At 45.9% G+C, this 20,128-nt stretch overlaps 1 protein-coding gene across 7 annotated transcripts in view; it reads right to left on the bottom strand.

The window, feature by feature from the left end:
- Positions 1-14,480, bottom strand: part of SNPH (syntaphilin) — a 41,561-nt gene extending 27,081 nt beyond the window's left edge. For 3 of the 7 annotated variants that reach the window (XM_057529435.1, XM_007193351.2, XM_057529432.1), the window contains exons 1-2: positions 14,351-14,474; positions 13,999-14,105 (exon numbers count right to left, since the gene is read on the bottom strand). The gene's annotated coding sequence lies outside the window, so the exon portion shown is untranslated. Of the gene's footprint in view, positions 1-10,430; positions 10,455-13,998; positions 14,106-14,350 lie in introns of those variants that run through there. The other 4 variants (XM_057529437.1, XM_057529431.1, XM_057529434.1 and 1 more) reach the window with 3 other exon arrangements.
- Between the last annotated feature and the right edge of the window lie 5,648 nt (positions 14,481-20,128).

Below are 20,128 nucleotides of genomic sequence, written 5' to 3' on the forward strand. Positions count from 1 at the left end.
TAGTTATAAACATGGTAGAGAGGCACCTTTATATCTTTTAAAAAAATTTAACATGGTTTATGAATTGCCCACGATATGGCATATTCTTTATAAAAAGTATTTTATGGGCTGTATAATAGTCCATTTCATGGGTCCATCACTGTTACCTTAACATCCCCCTCTGTTGAACATATAGACATTTTTACTGTCAAAAAGAATGCTACAACAGACATCTTCATGCATAATTATTTTTCTGTATTTAGAATTATTTCCTTAGGAAAGATCCCCAGTAGTAGATGTATAGGGTCAAAAAGTATGAATATGCTGTCAAACTGCTTTTCTAAAGGGCTGAGTTGCTAGCTGATTCTCCCCCCATAACATATGCACAGCAGCTGTGTTTCCCCTTGACAAAACCACAGGCACTTAGCCTTGCCTCCTGAAAGGCAAGGAGTTCGAGCTCAAAACAGGAATTACCAAAGATGGTCTTTCTGTGTCTCTGTGGCCTTGTGACAAGTGTCTTCACCTCACATGGCAAAGAGGGAAACTGAGGCCTCCTGGAGAGACGTAGCTCAAAAGTGGCCTAGCTCCAAGATTGGAAGCAGGTCCCCTCAAGTTCCTCCTCTCTCCTAATCAGAGTACTTCTTATCTGTGTGGCAGCTGTGGCAGGGACATTTCAATCAATGTTTACCAGGTGTCTATGTGCGCTGGGTTCTCCCCAATCGTAATCAAAGCGTGTGTCAGGGAGGGGCTGGGCAGAGGACGGAGGGAGTCTCTCTGCAGAACTCAGGAGCAGGCTTCTGCGGATGGATGCACAGCTGTCTGCGGAGGAGCATTCCAGATTCAGTGCAGGGAGTGGGGGTCAACATTACAGAAACATGCAGGAGAAGGGGAGATACAAGGGGCTGGGTACACGAGACCAGACAGCGTAGGGACAAAGGGGGAGCAGAGGGGAGACCAGGCACTGGGGGAGCCCCTTTTGAGCCTACAGGAAGAGTTCTGAGCAGAGGAAGGACGAGGTCAGGTTTAGACTATAGAAGATAACCCTGTACCAGCTCTGCTGGGAATGGGCTGGAAGAGATGAGGAGGGGCACCAGGAAAGCCAAGGCGGGAGAAGAGGAAAGAAAGTGAGAGAAGTAAAGATGGCTTCGAGAGAAATTTAGGGAGTAGACAGGGACCGAAAGAGATGGGCCGTGGGAAACCAGGGAGAGGGAAGAACCGTGATGATGCCCAGGCCTCTGGGTACGTGGGGGTGAAGCCCACCCAGTGTTCATCTCCCCTTCTCCCTTAATAACAGAACCCTATTTTTGTTCAGGGTTGGCAATATACCCAGCTTAAAACATACAAGTATCCAGAGTGGCGGTGGCAGTTCTGGCCTGTGCACTGTGACAGCAGCACCCGGGCTTGAGAGTCCGGCTAGTTGTCATTTAGCCTGCGAGGGCCAAAAGAGAAGTGGGCATCACGCCTTCAGTGGCTCAGTCTCCCACGCGCCAGGAGCAGGGCCAGGTTCAGAGTCAAGGGCTAGCAAACACGAGCTGAAGGAAGTCAGGCAGCCAACCAGGTGATCTGGGACCTGAGAACCCCATGCACAGTCAACCTAGTACCAGGAGAATGGCCTCGAGGCCACCGTCCATCTCCCCTGGGACACAGCCCAGCACAGGAGAGAGAGCACAGAACTGGGAGCCCGTACGCTCAGCTCTGCCACTGACTCACAGGCCTGAGGGCACCCTTCTTTTGAGTTGGTACCTCAGTGTCCCCATCTGTAAATGGAGATAATGCCCCCACCTCATGGAGCTGTGTGACCACCTGGCCTCTGCCATCACATCTTCCCAAATATCCTCACTGATTCACCTCACGGATTCACCATGCTTTCGCCTATGCAGTGCCCTCTGCCTAGAAAGCCCTTCCAAGCTTCTTCTACCTGCTTATCTTCCAAGCTCAGTTCAAGCATGGATGCCCACGTGGGGCTCCACAGGAGACAGAGTTCACAGCTCTCGCCATGGTGGCCCCATTGCACGTGCTCTTTTGTTATACCAGGAGGACACAGGCTGTTTACACACATCTGCTGTGGATCACTATCTTCCATTTTTTGAGGGTTTCTAAGTCTACATACACATACACACAGACACATAGACACAGGGGCGTTTGGCTTAAGCAGCGATGTGCACTGCTGGCGAGCTGTGAGAGGGCACTGGCAGAAGAGGTAATGATGCCCTCAGCCAGGCTCCACACACCCAGAGCAGAGCAGAGAAGGTTACCCTGCACTCTTCCAGACAGTGCATCTCAAGCCTGGCCCAGCGTGGAGCTCAACAAACACTCCTTAATGAATATATGGCTCCTCCTCCTCTGTCTCCCAAGTGCCTTTTGTGACAATAGATGGTGCTGACACGCTCCTTGTCCTTGGAGTTGAGATGATCAGCTACAGAGCTCTGCACCTGCCTCTCACCCACAGAAAGGCAGTGCCGTGCCCACTGTACAGACAAGGTGAGGGAGAAAGGTGACCTGCCTCACCAAGTGTCACCGGAATCAAAGGCATCAAAGCACCCAGCATGGGCCCTCTTCCTCTAGAGATCAGAGGTCTGTGTGGGCTCTGACGCTACACCCCATGGTCTCAGGGACTCAGGCCCCCTGTCTGCAAAAGAAAGCTGTGGAGATGTGTGAATTTTAAGTACCTCTAGGTGCTGTCCTGTGATTCTACATGATAGTAGAGAAGGACTGAATTCAGAGGCTGCAATCTCTCAGGAAGCCAGTCTCTTTCTGAGTCTCTCTCTCTCTCTCTCACACACACACACACACACACGTACACATGCACACTGAGTCTGAAACTCCCACAGGGCTCTCTGGGGCAAGACACAGATTGGGAGAAAATAGCTGCAAAATATATATTTGACAAGGAACTTGTATCGAATATGTATAAATAACTCTTACAACTCAATAATATTAAGACCAACAGCCAAATAGTTAAATATTTAAAAGTTGGCAAAATACTTGAACAAATAATTCACCAAAGATATATGGATGGCAAATAAGCACACAAAAAGATGCTCAACATCGTTAGTCATTAGGAAAATGCAAATTAAAGCCATGAGGAGATACCACTATACACCTATTAGAATGATTAAAATTAAATAGACTGATCATACCAAGTGCTGTTGAGGATGTGGAGATACCAGAACTCTCATACGCTGCTGCTGGGAATGTAAAATGGTACAACCACTCTGGAAACACTTGGGCAATTTTTTAAAAAGTTAAATACACATTTACCAAATGATCTAGCCACTCCACTTAACTCCTAGGTATTTACCCTAGAGAACAGGAAGGTATATCCATACAAAGACTTATACACAATTGTTCACAGCAGCTTTATTTGTAATAACAAAAAACTAGAAAAAAACCAAATGTCCATCAACAGATGAAGGGCAAAACAAATCATGGTTTACCCTTACATACAATGGTGTACTATGTGTACTCAGAAATAAAAAGGAAAAAACTACTGATGTACACAACAACTTGAATCTCTAAATAATCATGCCGGGTGAAAGAAGCCAGACCCCCACCACCTTCCAAAAAGTATATTCTGTATGATTCTATTTATACCAAATTCTAGAAAATGCAAAGTAATTGATAGTGACAGAAAGCAGATTAGTGGTTGCCTGGACAAGGGAGGGGAGAGGGAGGCATGAGAGAAAGGAATTACAAAGGTGCAAGAGGAAACTTTGGGGGTTGATGGATGTGTTCATTATCTTAATTGTGGTGATGGTTTCATGGGTTACATACTATGTCAAAACTTACCAAACTGTACACTTTAAGTATGTGCAGCTTGATGTATGTTGTCTATACGTCAATAAAGCTGGAAGGAGGGGAAGGGGCAGGGGAAAGAGAAGAAGGCAGGGCAGCAGCAAGCAGGAGGAGTCTTTCTGGGAAGCCTGGCACATGCACGGACCTGGACACAGACACACAGACGTACATGCACTGAGTATGAAACTGCCACTTGGCCTCCAGGGGAGTCCTAAGAGTCTCTCAACTCAGGATTCCATCTGTGAGAAACACCAAGGCTACTTGCCATTTGCTCATTATTCGTCCAGAGTACTTCCTGTGTGCCTGGCTTGCGCTGGGCACTGGGGATTCAGAGATAAATCAAACACAGGCCTTGCCCTGGGCAGTTCATGCTATTGGTCATGGCGTAGCCTTCCCAAAATTCAGCCTAAACATTTAGCTTCATGCCCCAAATATACCAGCCAGGTTCCCTTCACAGGATCTATGAGAACTCTTCTTCTTGGACCCAATTTTGTTTCTAGCCTTGCCACCTCTTGGGAGAAAGCTCGTAACTCCATCAGGATTCTGTCTTGTATCTGTGCTAAGCAGACATCCAAGCTGAACCCCAACTGATTTCTAATAACTGACTAATGAGATCTGAGTCAAAGTCTTCACAGAATTGCAGAAATTCAGGGCAGGAAAGAATCTGAAGGTTTCAAAGCCCAATATCCATCTGATTGAAGCTCCACTTCTCTGAATAACATTCCTGTTCTGCAGTCACCCAGACCCAGTTTGAATACCTCCAGTGAGAGGGGAGCTCACTACCAACTGAAGATGTATCGGATCTTTGGAGAACTAGAGAAGTTATAAAGTTCTTTCCTTCTAACTGTGGATGGAAGGGTACTGGCATTTATTAAGCACCTACTGTGTGCTAAACCCTGTGCTGGGGGCTTTACACATATGGGATTTCTAATCTAGTTTAATTCTCTACCCAGCTTTGCTCCTATGAGGCTGGGATTATGATTATGATGCCATTTTTACTACTGAGGAAACAAAAGGTCAGAGAAATCAAGTGACTTGCCCATGGTCACAAAGTAAGTCCATGGTCGAGACCAAAATGGCAGTCCAAGCATGTCCAACTGCAAAGTCCATGCTCTCTGCTCTCGACCACTCAGAGAGTAGGGCGAGGGGTCTGACGCTGTCTAGGCTTGGATCCTGGTCTCCCTCATCTTAAGGCTAACCTCTGGGATTCCTTACAATGGCGATCTCCTGCCAGTCCTAACAAACTCTGAAGCCCATCCTCTCCCAGGCATGGACCCCACCCTCCTTCCTTCCAGAAGGAAGCCACAAAACAGAGAGTTGGCTCAAGGTGTCCTACAGCTCCAGGCTGGGCCCTGGGTACTGCCCAGCATGGGCTGCTCTCTGCAGGGCAGGGAATGGGAGGGCATGCAGGGTCAGGTGCTCTCCGTCCTCTGAGAGCACAGACCTTGGTCTGGTGACTAGGAGCCTGGGCTCTGGGAAGGAGCTGATGAAGAGGGACCCCTGAAAGATGGCATGTGAGCTGGGCCTTGAGACAAATGGGAACATGGAGAGATAGCAGTAGTGGTGGGAAGAAAATTTCAGGCAGAGGGAACTGGGGTGAGTAAAAGTAATTTAGGTAGAAAGGAAAGGCCCATGGAGGGAATACTGCTGACCTGGGATAGAATGTGACCAAGGGTCCCTTAGGGACATTTCTGAAGTAACAAAATGCCTTTCTCTAGCTCTTAGGCCGGCTCACTCCAATCAGGCCCAGGGCTGGTAATCTTACTTGTAAGAGCCCAGCTAAAGGCTGAGGAGGGACAAATGGATACTCACAGGCCTAAGAGAACAGAAATAGAGAGAGAAAGAGGATGAAAAAGCAAAGGGAGAAAAAGGGGTGGAGAGAAGGTGGGCTCTGGAATCAGATATTTGGTAGCTAGGCCGCATATAACAGACAAGTTGCTTAAATTCTCTGTGACTCAATTTCCTCTTCTATAATAATACCTTCCTCCCAGAGCGGTAGGAGGATGCACTAAGTCACACATCCCTGCACCTGGTAGGTGGTGCCCCTCTTATCATTCACCTGGACAAGGGCTGGGACCCAGTGGGCAGAGAAGCGACTGAGGCCGTGCACAAGAGGGGCATTTGTGGGGACATCTGCTGTATGCCAGGCCCTTTCAGCAGATCATCGCTCTCCTTTCAGGCAGGAATGATCGATCCCTCTTTGGTAGATGAGAACATGGTCCGGGGGTAAGACAATTTGTCTGAGGTCCCAGGCTAACAAGTAGCAGAACTGGAGATGAGCCAGTCCTGACTCTGAAGCCAGGGCTCACCCTGAGCAGCAAGCAGCCGCTAGGAGGCCCAGGTCGGCTTCAGCTCTGTGGCCCAAATGCGAGGAAGGTGGCCTTTGTCAGACGCTGCGGGCTTCGCCTCACTGCAGAGGCCACGTTTGGCACACCTTTCTCCCAGGGAGCTCAATGTCCAAAGTCTGCCACCTCTGAAAGGGAGGGTGGGAGGAGGTGAGTGGTACAATGAAGAGAGGAGGGAGGGATGGCTGGGAGGTAAGAGGGGGGTGTGGTGCCAAACCAGCCTCCTAATGAGGAAAGACCCAGGACTCACTGTGCCATTTCCACCATTTAAAACGCCCCAGAGAACAGGGGAATGCCCTTTGCTGAGAAGCACTAACCCTACAGCCCAGCTAGACTGGCGGGCTCACCGCCCTAGCACTTGCTCACCTTACCCTGTCCTACTCCTCTCCCTTTTCGCAGCCCTTTAGATCCCGCTCTAGTTCCTCCCTCAGGAAGCTTTCTCAGACAGCTCCAGCCTACAGTTACCCTTTCTTCTGGGGTCGCCAGTGGTACCCACCGCTTGCATCACCTGTGACCAGTCCTATACTAGAATTCCAGATCCTCTAGACTGTAAGACTGTCAAGCACAGGCATTCCAAACCCCATTACATTGCAAGAATTCCTTCTAGAACATCCAGACCTATGTGAGCTGCCCCGAGATGAGGAGCTCGCTCTCAAAACATATTGTTTCATTGCTAGATGGTTTTTCAATTTAGAATGTTCTTCCTAGAACTGAGCCAAAATTTTCCTCCCTGGCTGGCACTTGTAAGTGCTGGTCTGGGCTCTGTCCCTCAGGGCATATGGAAGCCTGGGCTCTTTCCTGTGACTGAACTTTGAGTATCTGGAGACAACTATCTTTACCCTCAATGGCTACTATTCTGCCCCAGCAGTGTGGGAAGACATGTCCAGTATGCCTAGATTGGGGTCCCAACCCTACCACTTCCTGGTTATATAACTCTGGCCAGTTCCTTCTTTCCACTAGTCCCAGCTTCCTCAATTATAAAAACGCCTAACCTCACCAGGTGGCACTGCCTCACCTGTCGAATGTGGTAGTTTTATTGCTTTGTTCATTACCCACTGCTTTAGAGGCAATATGGCTTAGAAGAAGGAACATAGCTTCGATGCCAAACTGACCAGCATTTAAGTGCAGGCTCTGCTACACAGCAGCTGTGTAACTCTGAACAAACTGCTTCCTCTCCCTGAGCCTCAGTGTCTTCATCTATAAAATGAGGATAACATATGCTAAGTGGGCCTGAATTGTTTTGCGTCCTGTTTTCTCTGACCCATCTGTGTCTTGGTCTTTCTTCTGGATCTGCCCAATTTTCCAAGTTAACTATAATGCAGCTACCCTTTTATTGAGGACCAGTGTGTGGCGGGCACAGTGCTGAGTGCTTCAGATGAGGATTCCATTCAATCCCAGTACCCACTCTTTAAAGCAGGTACTATATGGCTGGTATCTTTTACTCAGAAGGCACACAATTAAACAGCAGCTGTTATTAATATTCCTATGAGCCAGGCTCCATGTACCATCCATATATATTTATCAGCCTGAAAAGCTCCCTAAGGGGAGGGACCACATCTTGGGGCCTGCTTACAGAGCAGACACTCTGTACACACTGGCTGAATGAATGGATGGAAATACTTCTTTGCATTCTCCCACAGCGGCCCGGATAAAGCCTGACCACAGTAGGTGCTTGATGAATATTTGATTAACTAGAGCCACAAAAATGTAAACTGTCCTCAGTGGCTTTAGTCTGAATCCCAGAATGTCCTGAAAGCATGTCGGCGGGGCTCCTCCTGCTAATTAGGAACTCCTCTGAGGTCCTTCTCTGAGAAGGCTCCCGGCTTCCTCCACACTCAGATCCCAGCTTTTCCTCGGTGGGGGCTGTGTGGCAGAGCTCTCTACAGAGAGACCACTTGCTGTCCAGACCTCACCACAACCCAGGCAGAGGTGGCAGAACCAGCATGGCTTCCAGAGAACAGGAAGCACCTCTCCCGCTGAGGAGCTGCCAGAGCCTCTCCTCCCGCCTCCCTCTCGAGGGTGGCTTCTGGGCCGGCTTCACACGCCATCAGCCAAGTTCGCTCTTCTGAGGCTGCCCACCAAGCTTCCAGAGACCCTGTGGTAGGGAGGCCGACCAGTGACAGCTTCAAGGGGGCTCAGAGGTGCCTGGAGGCCTCAGTCTCTAGAGACTCCATTCTGACAGTGTTGCCAGAAGGGAAGGGGCACTAATTGGGCCTTTGAAGCTGGGGGCCCAGAAGCAGAAGATCACAAGTGGCCAAAGTAATATGTTCCCTTGCCTTGCAGACAGGGCATCCCTGGCCCAGGCCTGCACTTCCAGCCTCGTTTCCCTTCTCCGCCCTCATCCTCAGGGGACAACTATGAGCACTACGCACCTGGCATCTAACACTGTACATCAGGGGACAGAGACTGATGGCCTGACACAGACACACGTTAATGGGTGCGTTTTAAAGTGTTTCCTAGTTGGCCACATTAAAAAAATCAAGAGGTGTCACAAACATCCAGATTTCTTACAAATGAGAAGATGTGACAACATGAGGCCCACATTCTTGCACGGCAGCAGTGGCGAGAGCGGGCTAGCGGCCACCTCTTTCAAGCAACACTCTCTAATTTACTATCACCCCCAAAGAGCCCAACATAGACAACAGGGTTTGAGGTCCCTTGCTTTTCATGTTTTATCATGGCATGCAGACCTCCTAATGACCTTATGAGGTAGATAACATCATGTCCCCATTTTACAGATGAGGAAGCAGAGGCTCTGAGAGAAAAAGTAACTTGGCCAGGATTCGAACCCAAGCAGCCTGACTTCAGAGCCAAACACAAGGACACTGGTCTGCAGCAAAAGTATGGACAATGCAGTGAGTTTTTAATAAAGCAAAATGCATTCAGTTTGAAGGAATACTTTTTTCTGATTTTATATAGCCTTCTTACTTTGGGGCTAAAGGTATTAAAATGTTCTTTCTCTGACTATATGATAGTAATAGTAAACAGAACTAGTGTCATGTGTCTTTACCTGGCAGAATAAAAAGTTGGCCAACCTAGGATACATTCCCAAATGTACTGATCTTTGAAATCTAAGTCTGAGGACCATTGCTCTGCTATACGGCCTTCTTGTTGCAGAATGACAGCATGTTTCTGCTACTCCTCCTGGTTCAAAAAACCCCCACCTCTATCTATGTCTCATCCTATCTTTGAAGAGGTGGCTTTTGAACTGAGCTTTTCCCAAGCCCTCTCCCTCCAGCAAACTCACAGAGCATTTGCTCATTCCTCTTGTTATATTTATCTCATTCTTCCTCAAGTTACAGTTATCTGTATCCTATCCACTCTTGTACCCCCTAAAGTGGTTCTGGAACAGAGGGAAGAGTTACTGAATTATTAGCCAGTCAGCACTTGAAGAGCCCTTAGAGCTCACCACCTCTGACTATCATTTTGCAGTGTGGAAAAGCAAAGAGTCTCGTCCCAGGCCACCCAGGGAGTCCTGGCAGAGCTGAGAAGAGTCTCCCAGCCCCTCGGTGCTGGCTCTTTCCACTGCACCAGGCTGCTTCCCAGATGCTCCCTTTTGGTTGGCTCAGCACCTCAATTCGGAGGTGCTAGCATGTGACAAACACTTCATAAATATCTCTCCACTAAGCAGTAAAAAGCAGCCTGGGAGCACAGGCCTCATCCTCTACAAGGGCCTTCAGCTCAAGCTTCATATCACCTGCATCAAACCTCCCACTCAGTGCAAGCTGCCCATCAAATGAAGAAACAGCCCGTTAGGTCCCTGTTGACCCAGATGTAGAAAGATCCACATATGGCTCAGAAATGCAATTCCACTAGGCCAGAGTTCTGATCCCAGCCTTGCTGAGTAATCTTGGGTAAATGCCTTCAGCTCTCCAGGGGTCAGGTGCTCCAGACAGGTGAAAGAATGACATGAGGAAGAAGTTCCCAAGCCTATTGGATTGTTATAGGCACTAGACAGGCTTTCCAAGAGGAGCCTCAGAGTCCTGCCTCTAGAGGCCTCTGATGACAGGGAAGGTTCAGGCCCACCTGAGACAAATGGATGGTTCCTTTGGAACTGTGCCACAGAGTGAGTTTGGATGGTCCCTCAGACTCTGTGGCCACTTTTTGGGTTGCTGGGGTCAAGAGCCAAGAACTGTTTGGAAATGTCCTAAGTTGGGTAGAACATTTATTATTATTATTACACACAAATTCAACACAGAAAATGGCATCACCCTCACCTTCCTGACCCACTGAGTAGGAAAGGCCATCCCCCCTCCCTGTCCCATTACACCCACATCAGTATTATCACAGCTCCTAGATGGTTCATCATACCTACACATTTAGATATTTGTCTCCCTCTGTTAGCCGTGAGCTTCTTGAAACTAGGGATCGCCTCTTACTCCTTCCTTTATCCTGTGCACTTGGTCTAGGGCCTGATAAATAAATAATAAACAAAGGCTGATACATGTTTAGCTAGACAAGGAGTCCCCTCCACTCCTGTTCTGGGATAAGGCAGCATTTAGGCCCTTTAGAGCCAGAGATGCATCCAGCCCATTTGTGACATGCAGAAGGAAACTGGCCAATCCAAAATCACTCGGTCAGTAAGAGGGCTCAGACTAAAAGCAGCCTTTTCAACTCTCAGTACAGTGCATTTCCAGCTAAACTGTCTCGAGTTCTACCACACATTAGCTGTGTAACTCTGGGCGAGATCCTTTGCCTCACTGCCCTGGCTTCCTCACTTGTAAAATGGGTAAAATTGTAGTGCTTACATTATAGGATTGTCTGAGGAGTACGTGAACCTGTGTAAAACAGAGCACAGGACATAGGAGGAGCTCAAAAAGTGTGCCTGTCATGATTGTCATTCACTCCTGGCTGTTCTCCTTGGTAAAGGGGCACCCACCACCCATCAGCAAGGCAGAGCTCACAGTGCAAGGAAGACTTTCCAGCACTGACTTACATACTCTTCAACCCAGCAAGTCCCCTGCAACAATCCCTTTGGGGAAATGCCTGATCTTTTGTCACGAATCCTTCACAGCTTTCCCTCCTCCAAAGCCCTATGCACGTGTGCAAGTGTACATACAATTCACAGTGATGACAAGGGGAGGCTGTGAAACCTTTGCAAGAGCTCACCCTTTCAAGTCAGATAGACCGGGTGTCAGATAACAAGTCTGCCACTTCGAGCTGTGCAGTCTTAGGCAAGTCACTCTCTCTAAGCCTCAGTCTCCTCATCTTTCAAAGTGGTATAATCTGTTATGAGGATCACCTGAAATATGTAATGGTCTGCTATTCCATAAATGATACTGAGAGTAATAATAGTTGTCTCATTTTTATTTAACAAAATCCACTTGACAAAATGTCAGAACCAGAAGGGGCCTTAGGGATTATGCGGTCCAGTCTTCTCGTTTTATAGCTGGAGACCCAGAGGTCTTGAGTGGAGGTGTGATTGGCCCAAGGTCACACATTGAGGTGGTGGTGGAACAAGACCTGGGACCTGGGTCTCCTGATTTTTTGCTACATGTCCATTTTGGCCCGTTTGATTCTCCTTATCTGCCCCCTCCCCGAAACACAGGAAGTGGCTGGAATCACTCTTTTCCCATCCTCTTCCCTTCATGCTTATCTTTCACCAGCCAGAACCATCTGTTTGTCAACAGAATCACACCCCCCAGGCACATCTAATCCCTTCAAGCCTGACTTGAGGAGAAGGTAAAACAACTGTTGGCCCCTGGCAATAGCAATAATAACAGTACGAGCAATAAATAATGACAATCAACAACTGGCACAGTACCCTATACTTTAAAATGCTTTTCCCTACACTGTCAACACATTCTCACAGTTTCTCCCTAACCTGGTTGGCTTAGGGACATAATTTCCTCCAACTTATTTGATTCAGCACTTCCTGAGGACCCACTTTATGCCTAGCCATGGCCTTGAGATTGGAGACACAGAGAGGAAAAAGTCCATGCCTCTGCCAGGAGAAGCTCACAATCTAATGGGGATTTAGGGCGGGTGGGGACATAACAACTCCTTTTGGCCCAAATGGTGCAGCAGTAAAATGCCCTGCCCCACCCTGTGGGGAGGCTTCTTTATCATGCTGTCAAGCGGCAGAATGTATCTTTGAAATAAGCTGGAGCAAGAAAAGATGAATGAAAGGCTGAACAGGACAGCAGGAGGGAAGATAGAGAATAGAAAATACAGACACCAAAAACTTGACCTCCTTGTCTCATGGAGATTCTAATGAGAGATTCCTGGGAGGGCAAGGGAGCAGCAGTGGGATTCATGTGAAACCAGAAAGCCACGGTCCCTGCCTCCCTGCCAGCACACAAGATTCTGATGTTTCTGTTCCCTTAGGGACTCTGCCCTCGGATGCCAAGATTTTCCAAACCCAGTGCTGGGCTATATATGCCTCCTTGGGACCATCATTGCTGGAATGATGTCAGCGCCCTTGCAGTGGAAATGTTTGTACCTCCTGATTGCTTCCTAGGCCCCTCAGCCTGGCAGCCCAACACACTCCAGCATTCATTATCCCCTGGCAGGGAACCATCCGCAGGGATGTAAAAGAGACCGGTGGGGTGGGGGAGGTGGGAGAGAACCTGACTACGAGCAGCCACCCCTCCTCTCTTCCTCCAGTCTATCTCCCAACTCCTGTGTCCCCGAGAACCTATTATGTGCCAGGCACAGGCACTATTTTAAGTGCTTTCATATATGTCTCATTCAATCCTTATATCAACCCTCTGAGATACGTACCCTTCTTCCCAGATTTACAGATGAGGAAACTGAAGCTTGGGGAAGGGAGGTAACTTGACAAAGGTCATCCCAGTGATGGCGCAGAGATGACAATATAGGACTGTCTGATACCTCCAGTTCCACGAAGCCCACACAGTCAATGTTTCACTTGAGAAGTCTCGAGTTGAAAAAGATCAACTGAGGAAACCCCTCAGTTTATTTCATAGACCCAAGTTTAAATTCTGGGTTGCTTTAATAGGGATGTCCCCCTGACATGTAAGAGCTGCTTGAATGGCATATTAAAATTGTACAGACCATCTAATCCAACTCCTGAATTTAACAGATTAACAGACAGACACCCACACCTACAGAATTTTAAGATGGCTACTTGTGGCCTACGAGCAAGCAAAAGGACTAGAACCCCAGTCTCTGGCACTTTCCCTACCCGACCCTGCCTGCAGAGATCACCTTTTTCTGGGAAGCAACTCCAGCCCATCCCACCTCCAGATGGGCAGAGAAGGCAGAGGAAACAGGCAGTGTGTCTCCAGGCCTCTCCTCAATCTGCAGGGCTGAGTAAGGGAATATGGGCGCTTCCCAGGCTAGTAGGTGTTCCCAACAGCCCAGCTCCCTGGTGAGGAGCAGAAGAAACCATCACATCCCGTGGAGAATCCATGGAGACTGAGGCTTAGATCTCCTACTCTAGGGGTCATGGACATTTTTTTCCAGATCTACTGCAGGGCCCTGGTTCTTCTCAGGGGAGAATATGGGAAGGAAGCAGTCATTGGCACTTGACCTTGGGCTGGGTGTGGGGTTCCATGCTTCCCCCACCCCCAGGTACTCTTGCTCCTCCTTCAAGAAAGAAAGAGGCTTAAACGTTTGCCAAATGCCGTAAGAGGAAAACAAATAGGAAAGGGGTGATCCCTAAAATCCTCCAAATAGCCCACTTTGGGCATCTTCTCTGCTGCCACCAGCATCCTCTAATTAGTGAATTTCTAGGTGGTGGTGGTGGGGCGCTTCGAAGGATGTAGGGGAATGAAGGGATGGTAAGAATGAGTCACAGTTAACCCTTCCTCGGCTGGTGCCCTCTGAGGGATTCTGCCGCAGAGAGCAGCCCCCGCCCGCCGGCCGCCGCGGTGCAGCACAGGCCCCCATCCCTGCTCCGCCGAGGCCTCCTCACCTGAGTCCACTCGCCCTCCGCAGCCCCGCCGGCTCTCACCACTCCGGCCCGGCTTGGCGCAGCGCCTCTGCAGTCGCTGCTGCAGCTGCCTGGCCCAGATCAGCAACCTGCGGCGGTGGGGAAAACAGACAAGACAGGGGCGGGTGAGCGCGGGCGGGGACAGCGGGCCGCCGAGTCCCCGGCCGCTGACAGCTGGGCCGCCGCGGCCGGAAAGCCTGGAGGGCTGGCTGTCCGCCTGGCGCTCCGGCCGCTCCCCTGCGGGGCCCGCGCCTCCCCTCCCCCCACCCCGCACTTGGCACTCCGGGCTGCGGCGGCACTGCTGGGCGGTGGGCCGGGAGGTTCCTGTCATCACCTGCGGAGGCTTCCATGGCTTCGGCTGCCCTGCCCAGGCCGCCGAACTGCTCTCCGGAGCCCCTGCTGGAGGCGGCTAGCTGGGTGCTCGCCGGGGCTGGGGCTGCCGGGAGGGAGGGAGGGAGGGGAAGGGAGGGTGAGGTGGATGGAGGGGACCAGCCAGTCGGCGGCTTGCCGGCAGCTGCGTAAGCGGCCCGCTTCACTTTCCTTCTTAAAGAGATAGTTAGTGTCTTGCTCCAGAGGGCGCGGGAGGAGACGCCAGCACGCATGGAGTAGGGGCCTCTCCCACCTCCACACCGGCCTGCACTTAGAGCTGGGCGGCGGGGCCTGGCGGAGAGCACGTTGGCCCACTGACGGGTCGTGTGACCCTGGGCAAGCCCCTTCACCTCTATGGGCCTCATCTTTCTCATCTGTAACATCGGATGATGATAGCAGTCTTACTCCCTGTCACACGCTTGGCTTAAATAGTAATTTGATCCGAATTCCTCTGAGAACATTTTTCACTCCTCAAATCAAGTACCTCTGAGTATTTAATGCAAACAGCGCTCACACTACTTAGAAAAATGATAGCAAGAATCTTAAATATGTGAAAACAAAAATGTTTTTCCTTGAGGTATTAAGATGGTGAATCATTGGAAAGATGGAAAGATATGCACTCACAACCTAAAGTAAGTGTTTATTATACACCTTTCCCCTCTGTGTCTGTCTTCCACCCACTATCACAGGGGAAGAAGAGGAAAAACAAGTGGGAAAAGTGAAGAAAACTGGACTCTCTGCCTAGCGTTTCCACTTCTAGCCCTGCAACTTCAGATAAGTTAACTCACTCTCTGGACCTGGTTTCTTATCTGCTCCATGTGTGGGAAGTGGGGCTTAATGGGAAGGGGCTCCCTCCTTCTGAACCAGACCTAACTATCTGATCTGTCATTCCTCTGCTCAAACCATCTGTCACTTCTTCCAGATCTCTGCTCAAATGTCACTGTCCCAGGGAGGCCTTCCTTGACCACCCAAAATAAAATAGTGATTCCCTCCTCCCTCACTTCCTCTGCCCTAGTTTTGCTGTATTTCACCACCAGATTGTATTTTTACTATTTGTAGTCTTTCATTATTACCCCCACTAGAATGTACACTCCATGAAGGAAGGGACTTTGTTTTGTCTCCTGCCATATCCCCAGTGCTTACAATGGTGCCTGACACATATCAGGTGCTCAATAAATATTGACTAAGTGAATGAGAGAGCAAGCATGCATTGTGCCAGGCCCTAGTCTTCTATAAGAACACAAGGCCAGATGCTATCCTAGTCTCTTAAGACTTTTAAGTCCTAAAGTCTCTGTCTACTTTTGGCAAGGCTGTACTTGGTACCCTCCACCCTAAACTGTATTTTCCAAGAGAAGTATTTGTAAAGTGACTTCACCGACTTCATATCATGACTCTGCAATACTGCCCTGGTGAGAAATAGTTAATATTTACTATGTACATGAAAAAAATTATTATTTTAAATTAACTGTTACTTTTCAAAGTTAAATCTTTTTTGTAGATCTGATTTGTGATTAATCCATCACTCTATAACAATACATATAATTTTGCAACAAATGCCTATAAGTTTTTTTTGCATTGGTAATATTTTTCCCTCATTCAATTAAACTGAATTCTCCTATCAGATGGCCATCATTACATTATGCTTTGTGGAAAAACATGACAGCAATTGTGGCAGAAATAGGAAATTGTAGTTGAAAAAGCCATGTGAAATAAGGCCTTCTGTCTAAAAACAAACAAACAAACAAAAAACTAATGCTAAATTAGTAAGTTAATTGATGAAATGTTTTATCTGCCCTAAGGCCCACCTAAATTATATGTGACTTATTTACACTTAAAGCAAAACCAAAGGAAGCCATGTAATTTTTGTTTGTTTATCAGGAGATAATTTCTAAGATCCTTATTTTAAAAATATTTTTTGTTTCTCCTCAGGTTTTTTCCCTTGGTACTTAGAAGACTACATTTCCCAGAAATATCCACAAGGAACTTTACCCCACAAAAAGAGAGAGGACCTCTACCCACATTACTCCCATCTGGGATGGTGTTAGCTAGTAAAGAATCTCTCCTCAGCAACATAAAGCATGTGATTGAGAAGAAGAGAACCAATGTTTAATTACAACATAAATTGTAACAAGTGAGGATTTTAAGCATAAAACAAATTATTCTAAAGAAATTAGTAGTTTTTGTTTTGCACACATTGGGAAATACTTAAATTTGTTTAGTTTCAAAAGCAATTTTGGTTCCAATTCTGGGTAAGCACATTCCTCCCACTGAATGCCGCAATAAACCTGAACAAAATGTATGTAGCAGCTACTTGAGGACTCCGAAAATACTAGCAGGAAATTGGGGAAGAAGGGTAGAATCTGACATACCACTGACTAGTGAATTTACCAGTTTTTCGTCCTCTGGTATCCCCCAGCCTGGTCTGAAGGCAGCCCCAAACCTGGACTTGGGGAATCAACACAGAGAGAATGCCCATGAATCTCCCTAGTTCTGACTTTAGGGTTAGGAAAGGAGACCCCTAATGCTCAGGGTGAGAGGGGGAAATAATTTTTCTTTTATTTTTTAATCTTTTCTCCATTATCTCATGCCCCAGCTCCCAGGGAATCCTGCAGTGGTGGCTGTGACATCAGGGACCCACAGACCCCTAAAACTCTGAGGGAGGAAAAACTTCTCCAATCAAGTATCTGTGGTTCTAAGAGAGTGTGAGCCTCTGCTGGTTTTTTGTTTTTATTTTTATTTTTTATTTATTTATTTTTTTAAATAAATTTATTTATTTATTTTTGGCTGCATTGGGTCTTTGTTGCTGGGCGCGGGCTTTCTCTAGTTGCGGTGAGCGGGGCTACTCTTCGTTGTGGTGCTTGGGCCTCTCATTGCAGTGGTTTCTCTTGTTGTGGTGCATGGGCTCCAGGCACGCGGGCTTCATTAGTTGTGGCTCACGGGCTTAGTTGCTCCGCGGCATGTGGGATCTTCCCGGACCAGGGCTCGAACCCGTGTTCCCTGCATTGGCGGGCAGATTCTTAACCACTGCACCACCAGGGAAGTCCCTATTTTTATTTTTATTTATTTATTTTCTTTTGTCTCTCTCTGTCCTCCCACCATTTGGCTCCAGATGCAGGTGCAATTGTGGGGAGAAGGCAGCAAAACAGAGCAGAGTAAATAAAGCTACAAGCTCCAGCTTTCTGGTGAACCCCAAAGAGGATAAACCAAATCATAATAATGATAATAATAGAAAAATAATGATTCCAGTTACTATTGAAGACTAAAAATAAAGAAAAAAATCTTGCAAGCAATCAGAGAAAAATGATGTGTTAATTACATAGGAATAAAGATTTGAATAACTGTGAATTTCTCAACTGAAACCATGAAGGGCAGGAGAAAAATGGAACAAGAATTTTAAATTGCTGACAGAAAAGAGCAGTCAACCAGGATTCTATACCCAGCAAAAATATCCATCAGGAATAAAAGTAAAATAAAGACATTCTCAGATAAAGGTAAGTTAAGAAAATTCATTGTCAGCAGACCTGCTCTGAAAGAACTGTTAAAGAAAATTCTTCAGACAGAAGGGAAATTATATTACAAGGAAACTTAGAACATCAGGAAGGAAAGAAGGACAATAAAAATGGTAAATATTTGGGTAAATTTAATAGACTGTCCTCCTCTTGAATTCTTTAAAATGTGTTTGACAGTTGAAAGCAAAAATCATAACACTGTCTGATGGGGTTTCAATGTAGGTAGATGTAATATATAAGACAATTTTGATTACAATATAAAGCAGGAAGTATAAAGGAAGTTATATGGTACAAGGTTTCTACACTCCACTTGAAGTGGTAAAATACTGATTCTAAGTAGACTGTGAAAAGTTAAGTATTTATTTTGTAATCCTTAAAGAAACCATTTAAAAATATCTATAACAAAAGGTATAGTAAAAAAAACAGATAAATTAAAATGGAATTCTAAAAAAAAGTTCAAATATTCCAAAAGAATGCAAGAAAGGAGGAAACAGAGGAATGAAAAATAGAGGAAACAAACAATAAAATGGTAGATCTAAATCCAAACATGTCAATATTTACATTAAATGTATAAACACATCAATTAAACAGAGATTTTCAGGATGGATAAAAAAATGACTTAATTAGATGCTTTCTACAAGAAACTCACTTTAAATATAATGATATAGGTAAGCTAAAAGTAAAAGATAGGGAAAGATATACCATAATACGAATTAAAGGAGAGCTGGAATGGCTTAATATGAGAAAAAGTAGACTTCAAAGCAAAGAAAGTTACCAGAGATAAAGAGAATCATTATATAAAAATAAAAGGGTCACTTCACAAGGAAGACATAATAATTGTAAATAATTGTAGAAGAGCTTCAAAATACATGAAGCAAAACTTGTCAGAACTGAAGGAAGAAATAGATTCACAATTATAGTTGCAGACTTGAACACTCCTTTCTCTGTAATCAATAGAACTAGTAGACAGAAAATAAGCCATGATATAGAAGAACTGAATAGCACTAACAACCAACTAGGTTCAATTGACATTTATAGAACATTCCACCTAACAACTGCAGAATATATTCAAGTGCCATCCATCAAGACAGACCCTACACTAGGTCATAAAACAAACCTTAATAAATTTAAAAGAATCAAAATCATTTAAAGTATGTTCTCTGACCATAATGAATTAGAGTAGAAATAATTGCAGAAAGGTAACAGGAAACTCTCCCTTGAAAATTAAACAACATACTTCTAAATAATCCACAGGTCAAAGTGGAAGTCTCAAGGGAAATTGGAAAATATTTTGAACTGAACAAAAATGAAAATACAACATGTCAAAATTTGTGCAATGCAGCTAAAGCGGTGCTTGGAGGGAAATATATAGCATTAACTGTTTAAAGAAGGTCTCAACTCAATTAAGCTTCCACCTTAATAAAACTAAAAAATAAGAGCAAAATAAACTCAAAGCAAGCTGCAGGAAGGAAATAATAAATATCACACCAGAAATCAATGGAATTGAAAAAGAAAAGCAAAGGAGAAAATCAATGAAACCAAAAGCTGATTCTTTGAAAAGACCAATACAATTAATAAGCCTCTAATATGATTTAAAAGAAAAAAAGAGAGAAGATACAAGTTAACAATACATGGAATGAAAGAGGGGTTATTACTATGGACCCTGCAGACATTAAAAGGATAATTAGGGAACACTCTAAACAACTCTACACACATAATCACCAACTTAGATGAGATGGAACAATTCCTTGAAAACCACAAACTACTAAAACTCACCCAAAATGAAATAGATAACTGCATAGCCTTACAACTATTTTAAAAGTTGAATTCATAGTTTAAAACATTCCAAAATATAAATCTCCAGATCAGATGGTTTCATGGGTGAATTCTACCAAACACTTAAAGAAGAAATAGTACCAGCTCTACACAGTCTTTTCACAGAAAAATAAAATAGGAGGAAACACTTTCCAAGTTATTTTTATGAGGTCAGTACTTCCCTGATACCAAGATCAGAAAAAGGCAGTACAAGAAAAGACAAATACGGACCGATATCCCTCATGAACACAGATGCAAAAATCCTAAACAAAATACTAGCAAATCTATCTGAAAAGATGATCAACATCATTAGTTATTAGGAAAATGCAAATCAAAACCACGAGATATTACTTTATACTCACTAGGATAGCTATAATAAAAAAAGGGGCAATAGCAAGTGTTGGTAAAGATATAGAGAA

This window comes from Balaenoptera acutorostrata, chromosome 15 (assembly GCF_949987535.1).
Source record: "Balaenoptera acutorostrata chromosome 15, mBalAcu1.1, whole genome shotgun sequence".
NCBI lineage: Eukaryota > Metazoa > Chordata > Mammalia > Artiodactyla > Balaenopteridae > Balaenoptera > Balaenoptera acutorostrata.